We start from the raw sequence: 22,721 nt of genomic DNA on the forward strand, positions 1-22,721 counted from the left end.
CTGAGGTTGTTTTTTTTCTATGATTGTATGTCCTTTGTATTGATTTGCTGATTTTTTGCACTGTGCACCATGTGACAAAAGCAAAGAATTTTCCAGTACCTGTAATCCGTGACAGTCAGTCGGTAAATGTGTCATGCCAAGTCTTTTCCCGGTCACATAAGACTTTAAAAGTCTACTAGTGTGTTCCTGGCTGCATTAATGATTGGCAAATTCCAAAAAAAAAATGTAAAATCATAAAATTATATTAAAATGTACATTATTTATAAATTATTATTATCAGTATTGTTGAATTAAAATAATGGTATATTTGTATTGTTTCTAATGGCAAACTACGATCGTGAAAAAAAAACGAACGTTAATCACCACCCAAATTCGGCTTTTTTTTTTCCCCCTTTTCCCCCCAATTGTACTTGGCCAATTACCCCACTCTTCCGAGCCGTCCCGGTCGCTGCTCCACCCCCTCTGCCGATCAGGGGAGGGCTGCAGACTACTACCACATGCCTCCTCCGATACATGTGGAGTCGCCAGCCACTTCTTTTCACCTGACAGTGAGGAGTTTCGCCACGGGGATGTAGCGCGTGAGAGGATCGTGCTATTCCCCCCAGTTCCCCCTCCCCCCGGACAGGCGCCCCAACCAACCAGAGGAGGCGCTAGTGCAGCGACCAGGACACATACCCACATCTGGCTTCCCACCCGCAGACACGGCCAACTGTCTCTGTAGGGACACCCAATCAAGCCGGAGGTAACACGGGGATTCGAACCGGCAATCCCTGTGTTGGTAGGCAATGGAATAGACCGCTACACTACCCGGACGCCCCCAAATTTGGCTTTTTAAGCTGTAACACAGAACTATTTTCTTATTGGCTACAGTGCATTTATTTAAATTGCACAATGCTTTGTGAACAAGCTTCATAGTTGCTGGTGTAATGACCCTGACGTTATCAAAGCAACACATCACATCTGAGTAAAAGTCAAAGTTGAGTTAAAGGCAAAACATCAGCACCAGAGGTAGGAAAGGTTTAGTGTGCATCTTTAAATTTTAGGTTTTGACTCTCTCCCTCCGCGGCAGATTCTTTGGAAGCCGCCACAGCGCCTCCCAGCGGTAACTCCAGCAAGTCCCCCACCCCGACTCCCCCGTCCTCCCTGCCTCTGCTCTCAGCCAATCACAACGTGCAGCATGTGGAGGTGGAGCTGGTGACGCCTCCTCCCGCGGCACCCGGGACGTCGCCCAAGACGGGCATCATCCGGTGGACCCTGAAGTACTCCGAGACCGACCTGGATGCCGTCCCGTTGCGCTGCTACCGCGAGACAGACATAGATGAGGTGCTGATGGCCGAGCAGGAGGACTCTGACTCTGCGTTCGGGAGCAACCGCAGCGTGCTGGGCACGTCCGGCACAGGCAGCAGCCCCCTGGGCAGTCTGCCCTACGAGAGGACGAACAGGGGGGAGGGGGAGGAGGGGGGGATAGAGGATGGTAGGGGGGAGGAAGAGGAGGAGGAGGAGGATGAGGAAGAGATGGTGAGCTGGGCCAGTGTTAGGATGCAAGGAGACGACAGGAAGAGGCAGTACGCCGCCCAGGAAAAGCCGGAGGTGTTCGGGCACCTGCTGAAGAGGTGAACGTGATCATGTGTGTGTGTGCACACATAACACACACGTATGTTTGTTTACACAAGCAGGCACGTGAACAAACACACATGAACTCACACACCAACACATAAGGGCACACATGCAAGTTCACGTATAGTGCATGAACATAGTCAAGTCAAATTGTTTTGTATAGCCCAAAATCACAAGGTAGTCCCAAAGGGTTTTACAATATACAACAGTATACAGCAGGAAGACATAAAACACATCACACACACACACACACTCACAAAACAAGCCTGCAAAAGCACAAAAAAAAATGAAGCGCACACGTGAGTACACATATAGTATGCACACGCACACATTTGTTTTTCTGTGCCTGTGAGTATCCTCACTGAGCCGTCCGAACTAAATGCCTAACTTAATCCTTACCCTAACCTTAACCTAATCCTATTTCTAACCCTAATGTTACACCCAAGTCCTAACCCGAAAATAGCCGTGAAGAAGTGAGGACTGGCCAAAATATCCTCATTTTGTAAAGATGCCCTCACTCTAATGGTTCAAAACTGAAATTGGGCCTTATAAATATAGCTGAACAAGAACACACACACACACACACACACACATTTATGAATACAGTACTGAGGCAGGACTTTCCCTTGACCCATATTTTGATCTCTATTTTGATCACACTCACAGCCTAGTTTTACAAGTAGACCCACAAACCAGTTTTCTGGCGTTTAAGTATAAACTAGTGTATATAACTTTAAAGTACATTTTACAGTATAGCACAACTGTAATGTTGCATCTTTGGTTTGAATTGACGTGAAGATTTTTGCTTCATTCACATGCAGGTAAACAATACAATTGTTATAACTCATTGGATTCTTTTCTTTGTAAATCTCTCTTTCTCTCACCAGGCCGCCGGAAACTTTTTTTGACAACCACCACCCTGCCCTGAAATCCCCAATTTTGGTCTCCGGTCCTCGACACACCTCAGAGGACACCTTCAGTCGCCATTTTGAGTGTATCATGGAGTCCCACCGGGCCAAAGGGACGTCTTACAATAGCCTGGACAGTGAGGAGCTGCTCAGCTCCAGCACCCAGACCATCCTGACCTTTGACCTGCCCACTTTGACACCGGCCATCCAGGCACCAGTCTGCCAGAGCGCCAGGCAGATCGTCCAGCTCAGCTTCGCCCCGCTGGCCCATGATGAGAGGCCCAGCCTGTCTGAATCCATCCTCACTGTAACAGGGGACTCAGACGCCACCCGCGCCCCCTCCAGCGAGAGGCTGAGCAGTGGTTCGGATGACGCGCCCCCTAGAGGAGAAGAAGCACAGCTGGGTAGCAGCTGGTTCAGCAACCCGTCTTTCTCTTTCCCCAGGTAAGTTGGTGGACAACAAAACAAACCGCAGTCAGGATGAACTTAGAAATCCTTCCCTGAAAAAGTTCTGTGGATGAGGAATTTATAACTCTGCTCAGCAGAACCTACATTAATTGCTGTCAATTATTTTTCTTCAATCTGGAGCCATGTATTAACACCAGGCCCATGTACAGCACGGTGGCGCAATGGTTAACGCTATCCCTTTATGGAGAGAAGGTCCTGGGTTCGAACCCCGGGGTTGTCCAACCTTGGAGGGGTCATCCTCTGTGTGGCGTTTACATGTTCCCCCCATGTCTGCGGTGGGTTTTCTCCGGGTGCGCCGGTTTTCCCCACCACCGAAAAAAAAAAGACATGCATGTTAGGGTTAGTACTCCTGTCTGTGCCCTTGACTGAGGCATGGCAAGACGAACTGGAGTTGGTCCCCACTGCTCCTAGCTACACAGCTAGGGTGGGTTAAATGCAGAGTGTAATTTCCCCATCAGAGAATTCGCTATGGGCAAGTGGCCAGTTACATACCCTAGAGATAGACCTATGCATTTGATGATAGTTCAAGCCCACTGTTGTTTGGAGTTTACAGTGTATGTCTTCTGTTTCCACAAGATGGCGCTGTCTTTTAAGTGGTTGGATGTAGCCAAAGCCCAGAACCAGCTAAATTTAACAGGCTAAACCCTGACCATCAATTATTCTCAATTTTTCTTCTTTTTTTTCCTTCTTTTGTTTAAATCCCATAATTGCTCTCTACCAATGTTCTGGTGTGTTGGTTAAAATTATATAAAGCCTGTTTTGACAAAAAGGAATGAGGAGTATATATAGGCGTAGGCGTTTTGGGGACTCACCAAGGGAGAGCATATACCATCTGCTCACAACTTTGTTGGTGTGAATCTAGTATGTGGCTTTTTCTCATGCCAGCCCCTCTCTTATCATCACTTTTAGCCCTCACTTTGAAATTAAAGATCCCTGAAAACAAAGCCACACTCCAAATGGAGGGAGCTTTTTGTTTTGCAAAGTTGTAATGGCCACCTCCAAAGCTTTACCTTTGGACCAGCTGTATCTTACAATGTCTGCACAAGTCACAAGTATTGGAGAGAACCTCATAAGTGGCTGCAAAATCAAAGGTTTTTTTTGTGCAGTTAATGAAACCATAATACATTTTTGACTGACTTTTTTTTGCAGTCGGTATACCGGTAATGAACCATTGTTCAGCAGTGAACCAGTCTCAAGTCACGAGTTTCTCAGTCTTTACATGTCATTCTCCTTCCTCAAAGAAGCACTGCAGTGCTCTTCTGGAGCAGAGCAGCTTAGAGTGAAGGTCACTAGAAGGCTGGCTATGGTCCCTCTGCTGTCTAGCAGGCTGTGCGTGTGTGTGTGTGTGTGTGTGTGTGTGTGTGTGTGTGTGTGTGTGTGTTGCCGCGTGCGTGTTTTCACGGGTATATTTGTGTGCTTGCGTCCACACATCATCGTGTATTGTTAGTGTATATGCAGGCTTGCATGCAAACGTTTAGACACGTGCATGTTAATGTATGGCTGTCTATGTGAACGCATCTGTCAAGCACCATGTGTGCTTTGTGTGTGTGTGCTTTGTGTGTGTGTGTGTGTGTGTGTTAAAGAGAGGGAGAGTGAAATAAAGAGAGAGAGAGAGAGAGAGAGAGCTCCTGCAGGTGAGTTAAGACAGCCAGATGGCTGCTGCAGCAGTAAAGGACTCACCTTCAAAGTCACAGGCCTGAAGACACCATTATAACTCTCCCTAGATTCCCAACTTAAAATCAAGGGATTATTTGGTCTTTATGTCCTGTGCAGCTTGATCCCTTGTGCTGTGTGTAAAATATGTGGACTGGTACCCTCTGGAATGATTTTATCCTGCACAAGATAAATTATTGTGTTAAACATGTTTCTGGTCAGGGTCTATATAACGTTTATATTTCTGGTATAGTAGAGAAATTACTGCTATAAAGCCTGTGAATGAGAGAGAGCTAGGCTATCTTTATGAAAGCTACTCTGTGTAACAGCACTGCAGTGCACAGGGTCACCTTGTTCTACTTACCACTAGATGGCGGTATAGGACCATAATGTCAAAACTCAAGTACTTGAAGGTAAAAGTGAAAATACACTACTCATTCTTGTCATTGATATTATCTGGATTACTTATCAAAAAAAAACGCAATGACACACATGCAGGCCTCGTTGTTAAAGAAATACATATGGTTGGGTTTGGTAGACAGTGATCAGCATTGTTCGACTTGTGTACTTTTCTTCCTTGTTACTCACCTTTCTTATCTACTCTGATTTTAGTGTATTCTGAAATCCCAAGCCCTGCTGCAGTCTTAACTATTACCCATTCACATTCCTCCAGTGTGTGTGTGTGTGTGTGTGTGTGTGTGTGGTGTGGGGGGGGGGCATCAGCAGTAATGCATGTGGTCACACATAAGTGGCGTTTGTTCTATAAGCCCAGGTGTCTAGGGTTTGTGGATAAATGGGCCAGCTTTGGTCATCCTTCACAAACATGTGACATTATTCAGTATATTTTATAGAGTGTTTTTCACAACCATTCCCGTTCTTGGTTTCTTCCTGCCATGTATTGAACAGTGGCCTGATTGTGTGTGTGTGTGTGGCTGGATCAACACTGCCAGCCAAGTGACGCAGAAAAAGGCACCATAATCCAGACTCAAGTCTTAACCGATCAGTGCACAAATGTGACGATTAAGGAGAGAGAAAAGAAAACCGTACAGTAGCCCCACTGTGAAGTCCCTACCCTAGAAGCTGTTTTTTTGTAGTCATGGTTATCCCCATTAGTAATGTCTTTTACACTAAAAATAATATTCCACGCCTTTCAGATCATTTTAAATGAGAACCAAATAATGCTTAACTAGTCAGGTAACTATTTACATTGCACAGGTGTTATCAGGCTTTTGAGACCTGCCCAAATGTGGCAGCCCTGCAACAAAGGAATCCAGGAATCACAAAGGAGGGGAAATATTTCCGAGGGCTTGTCCATACTTTGAAAAAAGTTGGAATTTCTAACCCCCCCCCCCATCATGCCCCCTTCTTCTCTCACATCCTCCTCCTTTTGAGATGGTTTGTGCCGTTAGACAGAGGCCCATTGTGTGGAACTGGCCATTGGATGGAGAGAGGGGGTCCAATTATGTGGTGGAAAACCGTTGAAGCAGAGGCTGACATGAGGAATTCTCTCAGGACCTCAGCATTGTGCTAGCTCTCCATGAGACAATGCTAACAGGTGGCGTGCACCATACTACAGTGCCGGCCTAATCCAGCCAGTTAGCCCCCCACATTCCTTCCGAGATGGCCCTGATACGGAGCGTTATGCAAACCAACCCCACAATGGCCACGTGTGTTTACAAAAGCCTACCTGTACTTTCCCCTGGGTGTTCATGGCTGCAGAGGAAATAGTATGAAAGTACACACCCAATGGGTATTTCTTTGGGTTTTCAACCTGACACCTTTGTCCTTGGGTTTTCTCTCTCTATCCTAATTGCTCGCACTTAAAACAAGGTGGTATGAATTCAAACAACTTACCGACTGTGGGTAACGAGAGAGAGACAGACAGACAGAGAGAGAGAATGGAGGGAGATGGAGACCTTCTTTGGTGAAAGGCAAGCCAGGTTTCACGCCACACTTAGAGCCCAAGGTCAGCAGGGGACAGTGCTAAAGTTTGCACAGTGGAAGAGGGCGGGAGACAAAGAGAGAGAGAGACACAGAGAGAGGGAGAGAGAGAGGGAGGGAGGAGTGAAAACAACACCAAACAGATAGCTAGAGAGAGAGAGAGAGAGACACACACACACACACACAGGGAAAGAAAGGGAGGAGGGAGTGAAAACAATATCAAACAGAAAGTAAGAGAGAAAGTGTGTGTGTGTGTGTGTGTGTGTGTGTGTGTGTGTGTGTGTGTGTGTGTGTGTGTGTGTGTGTGTGTGTGTGTGAGAAAGACAGAGCGAGAGAGCAGGGGGTGAGAGGCATGGACATTGCTGGACAAAACAGTTCCTTTGCTTAGGGGAGGAGGAGTGGGGGGGTCGCTGTGAGGATCGAATGACGGCAAATAGTGTAGGGGGGGGTGAGAGAGGGGAGAAGAAGGGACTCATTCTGTCTCCCAGTCAAAAGCTTTAAGCTGAGGGATGTCTCACTAGGCCTAAAGGGTGTTGCACCAAATTAGCATGGCACTACCCTCTGCTCGGGGACACACGTGGACCCAGGGAGGGGAGCCGGCGATGCGGTCGGTGTCCAGGAGGAGAGCTGGGGCCAGTCGGGTGACCAGTGTGAGGCGCACTGCCAGGCAGGGGACGGGGACAGTGAGGAAGACACCCTCTGTTTTCTGCTGCAATGGCTCTGGTACTGTCGGAGAAGAGCGATATTTGTCAGCAAGGTGCTCCCACCACAGGTAGGTTCCCATTCATGAACCGCTCTGTCCTTCCTCTCAGGCAGCACAGTAAACTCAAATATTACCTTCTGCCAGGTGGGAAAACTCAAATCCTCTTATTTATTCAGTTGTCATACTAGTTGGACTTTGGCTTGATTTGTGTATCGATGTTTCCTTGATTTTCAGAGTATTTGTAATGCTTTGGGCTGCATGGTCTGTACATGCAGGGTAGATGTGTTGTGAGAAACTTGCACAGTGGCTTTTGTAAAACAGATGCCTGTGGCACCGCTCAGGCATCTGTTATTTTGAGCTGCGGTGCTGACATGAAATATCAGCCCTGCGTTTACCTCCTATTCTCTTGCAGCACAGTGCTTGCTTTGTAGGGTTGTCGAGCGAAAGTTGAGTGGTCGACTGTCGCAGCCCAGAAATCTCAACCCAGTCGGCTGCTTTCATGGCTGCTGGGTTTCCTTCGGTCAGTTTTTTTCCCCTTTCTGAAAGAGATAATGATGTCTGTGTGGCCAACTGGGGCCTGTGTTGTGGGTTTTCTTGGCCAGCTCCTCTGTCAAGAGACCCCGGACTGAGTGTTTCTATTTCTTGCTTTTTTGGATCACAAATCTGAGCGGTTGGACCGTCATTGTTTCCTTTGGCTGGCGTGACTTGAATGGTCACACAGCTTTAGGCAATGATATTGGGCGTCCTCCTGAGAGAGCATGGAGCATTCGAACAGGGCGAACTCGGAGGCCTCTTTTCTTCCCAGCCGTATTCCAGCACAGCCCAGGAAAGTAGCGCTCTGCTGGCTCATGGTGAGATAACGGGCTTAAATTATTATCGCAGAATAATTCAGATATGGTAAACTCTGCACTTGTGAACTCGCTAACGCTTTGAAGAGGCTTAATGAGGAAGTGATAATGAGAAGGCAAGGAAACGATGGAGAGGGCAGATTTTGAAAGGAGGTGCAGTATTACACCAGCGCATAATGAATACCATGTGGGTTTTTGTCTAAATATGAAACATTTCGGACAAGCTTTGGTACCCAAATGAGCATGACAATAGATAACAGCCACAGTGCATTTGCTTGTCTGTCTGTGCCCGCTCCTACGCCCTTTTTTCCAACTTTTATCGTTCCTTTTCGTTCCACACATTCCTCTCTCTCTATCTCTCTCCTCCCCTGACTTGTTGTCTCTCTCTCTCTCTCTCAGTCCAATTTCATACCCTACATTTCTCATCACTCCCATTTCCTTATCTCCTTCAACCTACCAGTCTTTCTAACACTTCACATTCGTTTATCTCATCCTGTCTCGACCGCTTTTCACTCCTCCTACTTCCACCTCTATCCATTTCCCGTTCATCCCTCCGTCTGCGTCCCACTTGACTCTTCCTCCTCTCCTGCTTCCATCTCTCTCCATCCCACATCCCTCCTCTACTCTCTGTCTCACTGCTACATCTGTTTTCCTCTTCGGCATTTTCTGTACATCTTTCAATCTGCTTCCATCCATCCCTCTTTTGTTCTCCCTCTTCCTCCCTTTTTTAGTCTCTGTGATTTCTATACTTTTATGTTTTCTCCCTTTATTTCCCTCATGAGCATTTTTTCTTTTCCTTTATCAACTCTCTCACCACTCCTCTCTATCTCTCTGTGTAACACATACACGCATTCACTCACTTTCTCTCTCTCTCACTTGCTCTCTCTCGATGTCTTTCTCTGTGTAACACAAAAACACTCTCTCTCTCTCTCTCCAGATCATCTCCTGTATCTGTGTCTCCCTCCAGAGAGAGAGCCCGTCTGGCCACAGACTCTGAGTTGGACCAGGACCTCAGTGAGCGGCTGGGTCTGGGGAGCAGTGACACCCTCACCAATGGCAGTAACCGAGCTGACGTGCAGGCTGCCAAGCGTCTGGCCAAACGACTCTACAACCTGGACGGCTTCAGGAAGTCTGATGTGGCACGTCACCTCAGCAAGAAGTGAGAAGTTGTGGATTGGGAAAAACATAAATCTTGGTGTTCTTGTTCCTATGTTCAGTCGCATAATTTGCATTTGGCAGTCTTAGACAAGGGTTGTGAAGTGCTATCAATTATTAGTATAGCTCTTGTGTGTTGGATTTTATGAGAAAAATCTATCATTGATATTAACCATCTCGTTTTAATATATACAAATAAGATATCCCTCTGTATTATAGAATTATATGAGCATTAATAGCTGTGATTCCCTTTCTTCCCTATGTAATCCTGAGTGAACACTGATCCACTAGCAGGCTCAGTTTCCTGTGCATGTCAGTTTACATTCTGTCTAAAGTCTGCAGAGGTGTTTTGTATATCTGCCTTCCTCCACCACTGTGCCCCTGGATCACCATGTCAGTCCGTCAGTAGATGAGAAAGAATTTGAGATTCAAGGGTTTTCCTCGTTTTTGACAGACGCACTCTGGGAGTGTCTTCTTTTTTGGTCTCCAGTATGTATGTAGCAGAGTTCTCTGACTGACAGACTGAATTGGGGGCTGGTGAGTGAGATGAGATGGCCAGTATTTGATTGATGTTTTATGTTTTACATTTCTCCACTCCTTTTTCAAACCCCCTTCCCTTTCTCTCCCTCTCCATCTGTCTGTCTGTCTATCTATCCGTCTATCTATCTATAGCAATGATTTCAGCCATATGGTAGCAGAAGAGTATCTGAGCTTCTTCAACTTCACAGGCCTCGCTGTAGACCAGGCATTGAGGTGAGTTAGCAAGGCTGACTGATGTAAAAAAAAATAGACAATTAACGTCTCAATTGAAAACCTGTACTGGATTTGTTATCATTCCAGTTTTTAGCGCCCTTAGCGATTCTCCTATTCAAGTTGATACGAGTTTTATCACAAATGTTTGTGTACAATTTGCCCCTAAATCATCGTAATGGAAAAGCAAGACATTGCATCATGACCTAAAATGTGTGAAAGCTTCGGGAAGGATTTGATGAAACTAATGTTGATGCTGCAATGGATGCTTCTGTTTAAAAAGTGCATGCACCGATGACACGGCACGTGGGCGGCATGGTGGCCCAGTGGTTAGCGCTGTTGCCTCACAGCAAGAAGGTCCTGGGCTCGAACCCCAGGGTTGTCCAACCTTGGGGGTCATCCCAGGTCGCCCTCTGTGTGGAGTTTGCATGTTCTCCCCGTGTCTGCTGTGGGTTTTCTCCAGGTGCTCCGGTTTCCCCCACCATCAAAAAGCCATGCATGTAAGGGTTAATACTGCTGTCTGTGCCCCTGACCGAGGCATGGCAAGACGAACTGGAGTTGGTCCCCGGGCGCTGAATGACGGCTACCCACTGCTCCTAGCTACACAGCTAGGATTGGTTAAATGCAGAGAAAGAATTGCCCCACGGGGATCAATAAAAGTAGTAAAAAAAAATAAATCATGCAGTGTTTTTGACATCCCAGACTAAAATACATTTGCAGCCATGAGAAACTTTGGCTGCTGTTGGTCCAACGAGGTACCTTTCAACAGCGAAAGAGCTTTTTCTGATGGTCCCCATCTGCTCCAAAAGTAAACAGTCTAATAAGGAAAAGAAAGTCAGACATTTGTAGATTTGTGACTGGTACACAGGTAGCTAAAGGACAGGTTAAATATTTTTTTTAGCTAGACCTCATTAAAATGTCAGGTATCATTCAGAATCTTGCACACAGAAACCACTTCAGTGTGGAGAAACTGACCATTTTGCTGAATCTTCTCGCTGGACTTCAACACAGTATATATCTCCTTTTTCAAAAAGGGGAAGCCCACAGTACAGCCACACTTTCTATCAAGATAAACTAACTTTATTTTGCATTTAAGCAAATATGTTTTCCTTTCTAAATCGCTGGAAGTACACGACTGTGTGAAAACGTTGGGGGACCGCCGGCCTGCAGGACTTCCTGCTCTCAGCAGCACAAGTTTACAGATGGTTGGGACATACTGCATCAACTGCAAACAGTCATCAAAAGTCAAATCTGATTTTTCTCCTGTTGAAAAATATGTTGTGAGTAAACATAAAGATTGGTTAGACTGCACCGTGAGCGTCCCATTTTCAAAAAAGAGCTATAATCATGTCTTTGTTTAAGCTTAAACGAAGGCTGTGTTGAAGTCCAGTGAGACATTTCTGCAGAGTGTTAAATTTCTCAATACTGAGGCAATCAGTGAAGCTCTTGTCCTTACGATTATGACTCAAAGTGATGCCCAACAACGTTTTAATGAGCAATCGCTGCAAAAAATAGTGAATCTATTCTCTTAATAAGTCCCTCAGCTGCAGAGCCCCCATGCGCAGCATTCCCCTCAGGGCCTTGGATCACATCTCCTCTGTACCGTCTCGCTCGTGTCTCCTCTGCTCTATATCCCACACCACATTCCTATTCCTAACGCCTCGATGCACAACAACAACGCAGGAAAGGTCTCTGGGTCGCGCTCGCTCTCCCTTTTTGGATAAAAATATTGTGGCTGTTGACACTAGTCGTCAGTTAGCAAATGCAAGCACAAACGTGGCCGTCGTCTTGCAATAGAAGTCCTTTTGTATCATGGTGACCTTCACATGGCCTCAAGTCAGACGCAGGGCTGCACACTCTTGATGCGTTTCAAAGATATTAGGTGGGTGGTTATACTGCCGTCTAGAGGACAGTAAAGGCCCTGCAACTGGTGTCAAGCTGAAGTTGGCAAGTCAAAATTATCAGTTTATTCATCACTGTGCTAAGATAATGATGATGATAGGTAGTACGTTGCATTTTTCTATTAGTTACACTTGTTAAAAACACAATAATCAGACTATTCTTGAGCTTTTGGGTAAAAAATAGGTCACTACTGTATGGTTTACTCCAAAGAATCAGAATCAGGTTTATTGGCCATATAAACTTGCATACACATGGAATTTTACTCCGGTTTCGTGGCTCTCACAGTGTACTTAACATAGAATAACAACACAGCAACACAACAATCTTCATATATATACACAATGATTGACGAAGAAGTTGTGAGGAAAAGTGGTGGTGAGATGTGACTATGGATTTATTCCTCTTGTTAGGGATAATAATCACGGTCTACAAATTGGAGTCAAATCTCTGTTTTCCTGTCATGGATTGCTAGAGATATAACCGTAAAATCAGATAACAGGAGGGCCGTTTGATTGTTTCAGTGGATAATGAAATTGTATCCAATTACAAAATAGTAATCAATTATGTGTAATGGGAAACATTTGAATGTATAAGTCATATTGATGACATGAGTTACATTGAAGATAACCTTCCCCGACCCTGATATGACCCTATTCTCCTCCCATATGTGCTGTAGGACCTTTCTCAAGCAGTTTGCTCTGATGGGGGAGACTCAGGAGAGGGAGAGGGTGTTGGCCCACTTTTCCAAGCAATACCTCAACTGCAATCCAAAGGTTTTACCATCAGAAGGTAAAGGTACTGCTACGGAGGTGTTCCTGTTGTTAACAAAGGGGAAATATGTCCACTTAAAATGATGCTTGATATGTAATGCCACATATGGAGGAATACCGGCAGCACTGAAGATGTCGTTATTCTGTAAGCAGATGTGGTACAAATACCAGTAACCTCAGCATTATGGGCTATGTGGCGGTGCCCCGGCATCAATGATCCTGAGGGCAACTCCATTTGGGAGACCTGAATAGAAAAGATGACGCCCTTCGTGTACACCAACACACAACAACACACAGCACAGGCTAGATTTCACATTTTACAAATTGAGATCAAGTTCAGCTTTTACTGAACGTTTAGTAAGTTTGGACCAACAATTCAAACTGACTAAACAAAGTAAGGTGGGCTGTACATGACGTACAATCATCTTCACTTTGACTGATGCTCATATGAAAGACACGGGGGGACATGATGCAGCACTCACGAGTAAAACAGGTGAGTAACACACCTCTGTGGAGCCATCTTGGTGTAATAGCTGGATAACTCATTTTGGCAGTTAACCAAGTCTTTTTGCAATTATTTTCTGATGCATACAGAAAACAAGGTGTTTTTTTAGGTAAACCGGCAAACTGAAACAATATACCTTCTTGTGCTTTAGATGCAATTCACACTCTTACCTGCGCCCTCATGCTGCTGAACACTGATCTACATGGTCATGTAAGTAGATAACGTGTGTGTGTGTGTGTGTGTGTGTGTGTGTGTGTGTGCGCGCGCGCTTGATTATATGTATCATATTGTGGCCCAAGCAGGAAAGCTCAGTCAGACGAAGGATAAACGAAAGATAATGAAAAGTTTGAAGTGCCCCATTCCTCCCAAAGCCCCTTTTGATTAACTGTGGAGACAGCGTCGGGGAGTTTAAGACCCAGACTGATCACCAGCTGATGCGTGGCCAGTCTGCAGCCCTGCCAGCCAGGCCCCTTTCACCCCTCAGAAAGCCGCTACTTTTACAGTTAAAGCCTCCCTTTGTAAATCAGAGCCATCAGTAGCTGCTTTGTGCGATAAGGCATTGCTGCAGATAGATGATTAATGGAAGCGGCTTTAGAAGTGAATGGATGAGGGATCCGCCTGCTTAAGGAAGGGAGAAAATCAGAGAAGACCGAGTAAAATCAGAAGGACACCCATTGGATTTGTCTCCGTCACTGCCATCATCACAGTATTCATCATCATCATCAAAATTAAGAAGATGACTATGACGTACATGCATGCCGTAACTTTGTCATTGATATGATTATCGTTATTGTCATCACACGAGGTGTCTCAATGGTCACTGACTCTGGCATGCTATACCCATCAGTCTTCTGTTTGTAATGATCATTACCACCAAATAGAGCTAATGATCAATAAAAATATCTATTGAACCTGACCCCCCCCCCCCACACACACACACACACACACACACACACACACACACACACACACACACAATCTTCCCACTTGCACCATCTGCGGTCAGTCAATGTTGGAGATAGATGAAGTCAGGATTGGGTGGTCAGTAGATTTTGTTGGCTTGTGGTAGAGTAGTTTATTTGAATCCCTCATGTAGAGGCAGGCGTTGGAGACATCTCACTATAAATTCAGTCTATTCTATTAACTTTCCTTTCTCCCTCTGATGCCCAAAGGTATCGTGTTTCAGAGTAATGACGAAAACGCTGAAATGATGGAAACAGAAAGGAATTGTTTGCAACCCTGCATGGCTGCAACTGTCATTTAATTAGCGGTGTGAAAAAGTGACTTCGTTGTTGTCTGCCCTCCTCAGAACATAGGCAAGAGGATGTCTTGCATACAATTCATTGGGAACCTTGAGGGAATGAATGATGGCCAAGATTTTCCAAAGGATCTGCTGAAAGTAAGTTATTCACACACACATACACACATACACACACTCATTGTGTGTATCATTGGCTGTATGTGCATTACATTGTCCCTCGGATGTTTGTTATTAAAGTCAGTGGTTTGGCCTTCACCCGACACCAGCTGGTGTCCACCTCCAATTAGAGGCCTGGAAGGGCCCACCGCTTCCTGGTACACTCAAGCTATGGCAGGGGCAGGAGACTTATTGTATTGTCTGGGGCCTCGGAGAAGGAGACAAGGGTCCCCTCAGGGTATGTGTGCTTGGCTTGAGCAGTATTGGATTAGGCTATTAGCTTAACCCTGTTGAGTTTGGTTAGCATAGATTCAAAGCCATCAGACTCCGAGGGCTCTGATGCCTGGAGGCGCATGACACGGGGAAATAACCCAATCAGAGTTAGTTGCCTGCCCGTTGACGCACCTAATGATGATGCCGTTGATTAGTTTTGTCCGCAAAGCGGTCTGTCAACATGCCATGGGTCCCCGGAGCGCAAGTCAACAAGTTGTAATAGGCTATCTATAATGTATGAGGGAGATAGGGGCCAGGTCGGTCTGTAGAAATGAAGGAAATGAATTCTGAAATGAAAGGCTGTGGATGTTATTAAGGGCAGATAGCATCAAGCCCCCATGCAGCCGCACAGCTGCAAGCTGAGCGCAAGCATGATAGAGAGACAGAGGAAGAGACAGACAGATAGACAGAGAGAGGAAGAGAGAGAGAATTAGGCCTAGGACTACCCTGGGTAGTTGTTTTATTAACGCTAAATAGATCCAGGAACAGTCTTTTAAATCATGATTTCTGCTGACTCACACTCCTCTCTCTCTCTCTTTTTTACCCTCAAGCCATGCTCTCTCTCTCTCTCTCCCCCTTTTCTTTCTTTCTCTCGTTCCCTTGTTCTCAAACTCTCCGAGTGTTTAGCCTGCCCACTATCGCTTGCTCCATTCTCTCATAACTGTTAAGTTCTCTCACTTTCTCTCTTGTTCTGTTTCTCTTGAAACTTCATCCTTATCATATTGTTAATGCTCTCTCGCCTCAACCCCCTCCTCACCTTTCCTCTCCTCTCCTGTTTGTTTAGTCATCTGCCATTTCCTCTCCCCTCCTTCTTGCATCTTTCCTGGCCTCATTTCTTGTCTCCTTTCCTTTCCTTTCCACTCTTCTCATCTCTGTTCCTTTTTTTTTCTTTTCTATTCACTGTTCACCTTTCCTCTCTTTTGCTCTCTTATCACTCTATTATTTCCTGCTACAGTCCAAAATGACCGTATTCCTCCTCTGGCTATTTCCTGCCGTCCTCCTATTCCTCATTTCCCCTCCTCATTTTCTCGCCTTCCCATTTCCACCTTTCATCTCTGCTCCGGCTGTTTTCTGGTACTGTAAATGTGTGAAATATAAGATGGAAAAATCCTCTTCTCTATCTCCCATTTCTTTTCGCTGCCATTACACACACACACACACACACACACGCGGTGCACATGCACTGAAAACGTGCGCAAGCAGCATTCAGTAACAACAACACGCGCACAAATGCACACATGCACATTTCCATCACTGACATTTTGCAACTACTGTACCTCACAGCCCCACTCCTCACACCTCCCTGCACAGCCTTTCCTCTTCTCGCCGCCTCCCATAACTCCCTTTCCTTGGCATTTTTTCCCGAGGTTCAAAGTGTTTTATTTTCAGCAGAATTTAATAACAGTGCCCCCCCCCCCCCCCCGCCACCACCACCACCACACTCAACCCCTCAACAGCGGAGCAAACCTTTTGCTGTTCCTTCTTTTCCTCTCTCTCTCTCTCTCTTTCTCTCTCTCTCTCTCTCTCTCCTCAAATTGGATCGCCAAATGAAGCCATATCCACACCAAGGCGTTGACGATTTCTTTTTTGGCTGTATTTTATCGTAAACGTCTGAGTGAGTTGTTCTCTTAATTTTTGACTCCTGGTAGTGAAGGAATTGTCCGGATGGCACTGGTGTTTAATTGCGAGGCTAAAGCAACGTGTCCTCACTCTGTAACCTCCAAAATAAGCAATACATTTAAGGATTAAAATTATTAAGTGACTGATGTGTTGGATGTGAAATACAGATGAGTGACAGGTGATCTTCCTCACCACATCACCCTCAGGTCTTTGTCTCATTTGTTCATACGTGTGTTCATTCGTTCTTTCTTTTTACCATTTAATCCACTCTTTTATCTTGTTTTTTCTTGCATTAGGTCCCTGCTCTCTCGCTCTTTATTCCACTCCTTCAGTTAGTCCCTCAGCACGTCTCTATTTTGTCACCCTCTCCGTCCCCTTCCCTCTCTCTCTCACACACACACATACACCAGTGCAACTCCTTATGATTAAACCCACTGATATGTTTTCCTATTACCACCATAATAGAGTAGAGAAGTGCAAGAGCAAATTGGAGCAGAAACTCGGTGTGTTACACTGAGTGTAAATTCTTGGGTGTGTGTGTGTGTGTGTGTGTGTGTGTGTGTGTGTGCATGTGTATGTGTGTGTGTGCGTGAAGCCACCCTCCGTATCCCAGTCCTCTTCTCTTCCACTTCCCAGCGACAACATTTTGCCCACAATTATTTCTGTATGTCATCCTCATTCATCTCTGACTCTGACCCGCATTTTGCCATTTACGATGCCATTGGAAGCATACATCAGTAGTGGCATGTTTGCACGGCTTCAGTAGACGCAAGTCGCTTTCCCGCCGTTGGTAATGTTGATTATCCATCAGCAGTGACGTTGTGGTAAAGCTGAAGGTGCCTTTGAAGTCAGCCATCAAGATGTTGTCAGATAATTGCCTACACAGCCTGAAGTTATATTCATTATTGTTATGGTTTTATCTCTGCAAATACTGTCCTTTTTTTTTAGACCCAAGGCAAAACAAGTTTAATCTAATTTAGTTTTAATTCAATTTACAGCCCTTGTGATCATGCACAATTAACTCATGCCAAAGAGGTTCACCTAAGTTTTACAACTGTGCGACACAAATATACTAATAATTACACCGCATCCATTTGTCTCCGACTCCAGTTTATCACTGAAGACGGTCAGCTGGGTGTGCCATACATTACAGCATAGTGCACTTGTCTCCTCAAGTACTCAGCATGTTTGTCTCAATCAGTGTGTTGCTATTATAGGATTCATAATGAGGTCATAAACTATCTTAATGTACACCAGGGGACGTTTCTTTCTCCGGTCCCCCGTACTTTAACTCAACTGGAACGTGACAGGCTGACAAACAGACACGCTCTCCCACACGGGCTTCAAACTCTCAGTCAGCTGAGCGACAACTAAGGGTTTCGGTTGTAAGCGTTGGAGAGCAAATAAAAATGACATTTCCGAAACGCCGTTCACGTAAATCGTCCCTTATTCCGATATTCAGAGCATAGAAATAATAATAATAATAATAGAAAATTGGGGCTTTTGAGGTGATATCATGGGCATTGTATCATTTGGTCAAACGAGAAACTGCATTGTCATGCTGTCCCTTATAAAGGTAATGTCACGTGTTCTGCCGTGGGCGGCACGGTGGCCCAGTGGTTAGCACTGTTGCTTCACAGCAAGAAGGTCCTGGGTTCGAACCCCAGGCCATCCCAGGTCCTTTCTGTATGGAGTTTGCATGTTCTCCCCGTGTCTGCGTGGGTTTCCACCGGGTGCTCCGGTTTCCTCCCACTATGAAAAAAGGACATGCATGTTAGGGTTAATACTCCTGTCTGTGCCCCTGAGCAAGGCAATGGAAAGAAGAACTGGAGTTGGTCCCCAGGTGCTGCAGCTGCCCACTGCTCCTATACAATAAAGATGGGTTAAATGCAGAGAACACATTCATTGTAACCGAACAACTGTTCAGTGACAAAAATAAAGTGGCTTTCTTTCTTTTCTTTCACTCATCTGATTCAGCAACAGATCCCCTCATTTCTGTTCTGTGGACTGCCCTATATGAGCTCAGTGTGTCCAAGATGTCCAAGGCTAGATGAGTGTGCCTCTCTGTCTCTTTCGCTTTCTCTTTGTCTCTCTCTCTCTCTCTCTCTGTTTTCTCTTTCTCTTTGTTTCTTTCTCTGTCTCTCTCTCTGTCTCTCTCATGCTCTCTCTGTCTCTCTCTCTCTCTCTCTCTCTGTCTCACTTTACCAGTAGTCAGGGCTTGAAGTGGCAGCTAAGGGTGTGCTGAAGTAGGTTACCAGCCCACATTAGACCAAGGGAACAAATGCAGCTGAAATGAAAATCCTGTACATCTCAATCAGATGATGCCGGTCCACTCCTCTGAAACAGTAATTACGTGCATCGATGTTATCGGGTATGCAGCTAAATCAACTAAGGGGAAGGGGAGATGGATGGCTTATTTGCTTCTGGAAATGGAGGAGAAAATGTGATCCTTGCTTTTCTCTCCCATGCTGATGTGGCCAAACTGTGAAAATGACTGAAATCTGCAGCAGAACTAGTCAGTGCCTGGTAGCCTTGTAAGTCTGGGCTCAGGTGAGCAGTTCATATCTGAGGAGATTTAAAAATGCAGAGACAAAGAAAAAAAAATAAAAGAGCACTCTGCTTTTCTTACACTTTGTGGCTACATACAAAAAACACATTCAGAGGAAGAAGGAAATATCAGTTTTGAATTTTAAAACCAGAAAATAGAAGAGAGCTGAGAGGGAGATTTAGACAGAAAGAGAGAGTCACAGACCGCAAGAGAAAAAAAGAGAGGGAAACATAGAGAAAGACAAAGAGAATCACACAGAGGGAGATAAAGGCAGAAAAAGACAGATGGTTTGAGAGAGAGAGAGAGCTTGCTGTTTAGGTCATCAGAGGCATAGGGCTCTCTATCTTAGACCCAGCGCAAAACGCAGCGCAGCATCTTTGCTAGTTTCAGACCAACGCAGTTGTCCTTTTCCTGCCCAGCACCCAGGGATGAGGTGTGGTCAGGCGCATTGTTGACTCGTTGCTATCTTGAGGCAGCGGAAAGCGATTGACCAACAACAGGCTGGTCTTAAGTCAGTGGTGCAGTATTTTCCTATTTTCCGGCCATTATTCAGATAGTAGGATGCGTCTGCATAGGTGGGTGCACAACGCGCGTACACTCTGCTTGTTACACACACAGGGACACGCAGCAGCGCACAAACATGCAGGGGATTACAACTGAAAACATTACAATGGCAAAGATTATTATTGTGCACATCACGATATCTAAAAAATAAATGTCAGAAAGGAATCTGAGCTTTGGCGGATTCCTGCTGCACATGAGCAGATCAAGTTCCTCCGCAGGAAACCATTTATTCCTCCAACTTGTTGAATCTGTCATCTAGCAATATGACAAGGTGCAAGCCTACTTGGCTTGTGAAGGGAATGGGAGCTGACACTCTGATTGGTTTAATTCGTGTTACGCCCAAAACACACCTGTGATTAATTAAGAGACAAAGTACAACCCCTTTGCGCTTTGTGGCCTACTTTGCACCAGGATTATGTGCCCTTTAACTAGCAAAAGTGGATTTGGACATGCCCTGAATGCGCTTGCACCATGCACTTTAGACCATTTACTATGGACCGTTTAAATAAGGCCCGTAGGGTTTACAGTGCACTGCCTGCACTCCCCAAGCTGTCTCTGTGTTTGCCTTGAGGGCTGGAGGGAGAGGTTTAGGCAAGAAGGGAAGTTTTGATCGGAGAGCATGGGGTGACAGACAGACGGAGAAAGAGAAACATTTTCACTGAGCACAGGCGGTGACACAAGACGACAAAAGAGGAATTCCTCTCTTTGTGTTCTTTTTTTTTGGTTCAGAAATTGGCCGAGTGACCTTTAGTAAAACAACTTGACCTCATGTCCACACAGTTGACATCAATAGCTCTGATAACGACTGTGGTTGCTAAACATCGGAACACAAAAGAGCCATTGACATCAATAGCTCTGATAACGACTCCAAAGTGGCTAAATATCTGAGTTTCAATACCAGCCAGTCAGACTAGCTTGGTCTAGTCAGAAAGGCATGAACTGATGAAGCCTCTTGGATGAGAGGCGAAACGTCTTCATGGATATATACCAAGTCCAGTTGCACTTGATTCAATTCCTTTGGATAACTATGACCTGGATGAATGAGAACATTCACAGACACGTCCACACAGTTACACATGATCAGTAAAACCACAGTGTAGTACATCTGGGTACTGACCAGACCCACATGAGTAATTAGAGACTAAATGCCTTGCTCAGGGGAACATCCAGGGACATGCGGTCAGGGGAGGCAGGTGAGGCAGAGCCTCACCTTTCATCATGAAAAGAAAAAACAAATGATGATAAAATAAATATTAATATTTGTCTACTGATCTGTGCTATAAATGTAATTAATGTACAATTCCAATAATTTAAATCATTTTTATTATCCAAATCGCTGAATTTGCATATTTCCTGTTCAATTAGAGGGGAGATAGGTGAGTTGAGGCAGCGAGGAGTGGAGCCTCACCTCGGATTGCGCAATCCCTCACAAACTGGGTTGAGCGCATGCCTTTTGCTTTCTCACTGTTTGTCACCAATGTAATGTTTGTATACACTTTTATTGTATTTCCTCACTTTCCTTAAAATAGTTAATGTATTTCATGTATGTGTATAACATATTTAGTCTTGCTGATCTTACATAAAACCGCACTGAAAAAGCGCGAGATGAGGCAGCCAGTACCTCTGCCTCACTGAAGGGGGCGTATGCGTGAGCCCACGGGTTTACAGGATGCTTTCTTCTGCTGTTGCTCTTCTTTAACGCAGAGTCAAGTTCACTACAGCAGTTTGTTTATTTTGAAAAAAAATTCTGACTGCAAAATGGTAGATTCTATATCTAAGCTCAAATGTTTCTCAAAACTGGACTTTCAATCAAAAAGCGAAGTAATAAATGATGGAAGACCAATGTCGGAGCTAAAAGGTTTGCTTCAAACAACGGGACAGAAGATAACTTGCTCTTTTCAAACGGAGTGGTACACCCGAAAAGACTGGCTGTGTGGCTGTGCTACAAGAAACCGCCTTTTCTGCTTTCCTTGTCTTTTGTTCTCAACATGCGATAATGTCTGGACTAACACCGGATTTTGTGACTTGACAAATCTACCAAGAAGCCTCAGCAAACATGAAAGATCAACTACTCATATTCAAAGCAAAATTGCTTTGAAAACTTTTGGATCTTCAAGAATAAATTTGGCTTTGTAGAACAACGGAGACTAAATATTTCCGTCCACAATGCTAAGGTAAAGGAAAACCGAGAGATTTTAAAAGACCTCATTAATGCAACCTGCTTCCTAGCCAAACAGGAATTGGCCTTTTATGGTAACGATGAGAGTACAAGCTCTTCTAATCTTAATTAATTAAATACTAATAGTAGTAGTAATAATAATAATAATAAATTTTATTCATAAGCGCCTTTCTGGACACTCAAGGACACTGTACAAAGATAAACAAATACAAAAAGCAAAAACAGATAAAAACTACACGATATAAAAAATAGTAATAGTAATTGTGGAATTACGATGGGAAATTAGGAAAACACGCACGGTGCAGAGCAAATGCGCTCTTTCTCTGAGCCGCTCCTTGTCCAAATATGTACCTTAATTATGCGTGTGTAAAGAATGCTGATGAGATATGAAACACAAGCAGTAGTCAATGTGCAAGCTGCCAAATGAATGGTGAATTGAAGCTACTATATTGGGTTCATACATTTGTAAATCTGACTCTGAAAAAGTCAGTGCCTCACCAGCCACGAACCTCACCGCACGTCACTGGGAACATCACTCATATCTCAGTGCCCAAAGACAGATTAGGACAGTGCATATCAAAAGACAGGCTGTGATCATGAGATGGTGGGAACTTTGTGTTTAGTTTATAGGGGTTGGGAGTTTATTTGTCCATGGATTTTCATTAGACCATCGATGTCCTCGCCACATTCTCACTGTAAGATTTCCGAGTTTTGATTTGTTGAAAGCGGTTATCCTTAATTTCTTCAGTTTTGGTGGATTTGGTGATATATTGTGGTCACAATAGTTTGTATTCAGACTGTGAAATGAACATGATCCCGAACACACAGAAAACATTCATGGGTAGGACACAATTTTCGAGAGTCGCAGATTTTGGCTAAACACCAGCGTGGTTTGCTTGG

At 44.8% G+C, this 22,721-nt stretch overlaps 1 pseudogene; it reads left to right on the top strand.

Annotated features, from left to right (window-relative positions):
- Nucleotides 1-1,539: 1,539 nt before the first annotated feature.
- The window catches only part of LOC130127261 (PH and SEC7 domain-containing protein 1-like), a 53,868-nt pseudogene continuing 32,686 nt past the window's right edge, over nucleotides 1,540-22,721 (top strand).

The sequence above is a fragment of the Lampris incognitus genome, chromosome 17 (assembly GCF_029633865.1).
Source record: "Lampris incognitus isolate fLamInc1 chromosome 17, fLamInc1.hap2, whole genome shotgun sequence".
NCBI lineage: Eukaryota > Metazoa > Chordata > Actinopteri > Lampriformes > Lampridae > Lampris > Lampris incognitus.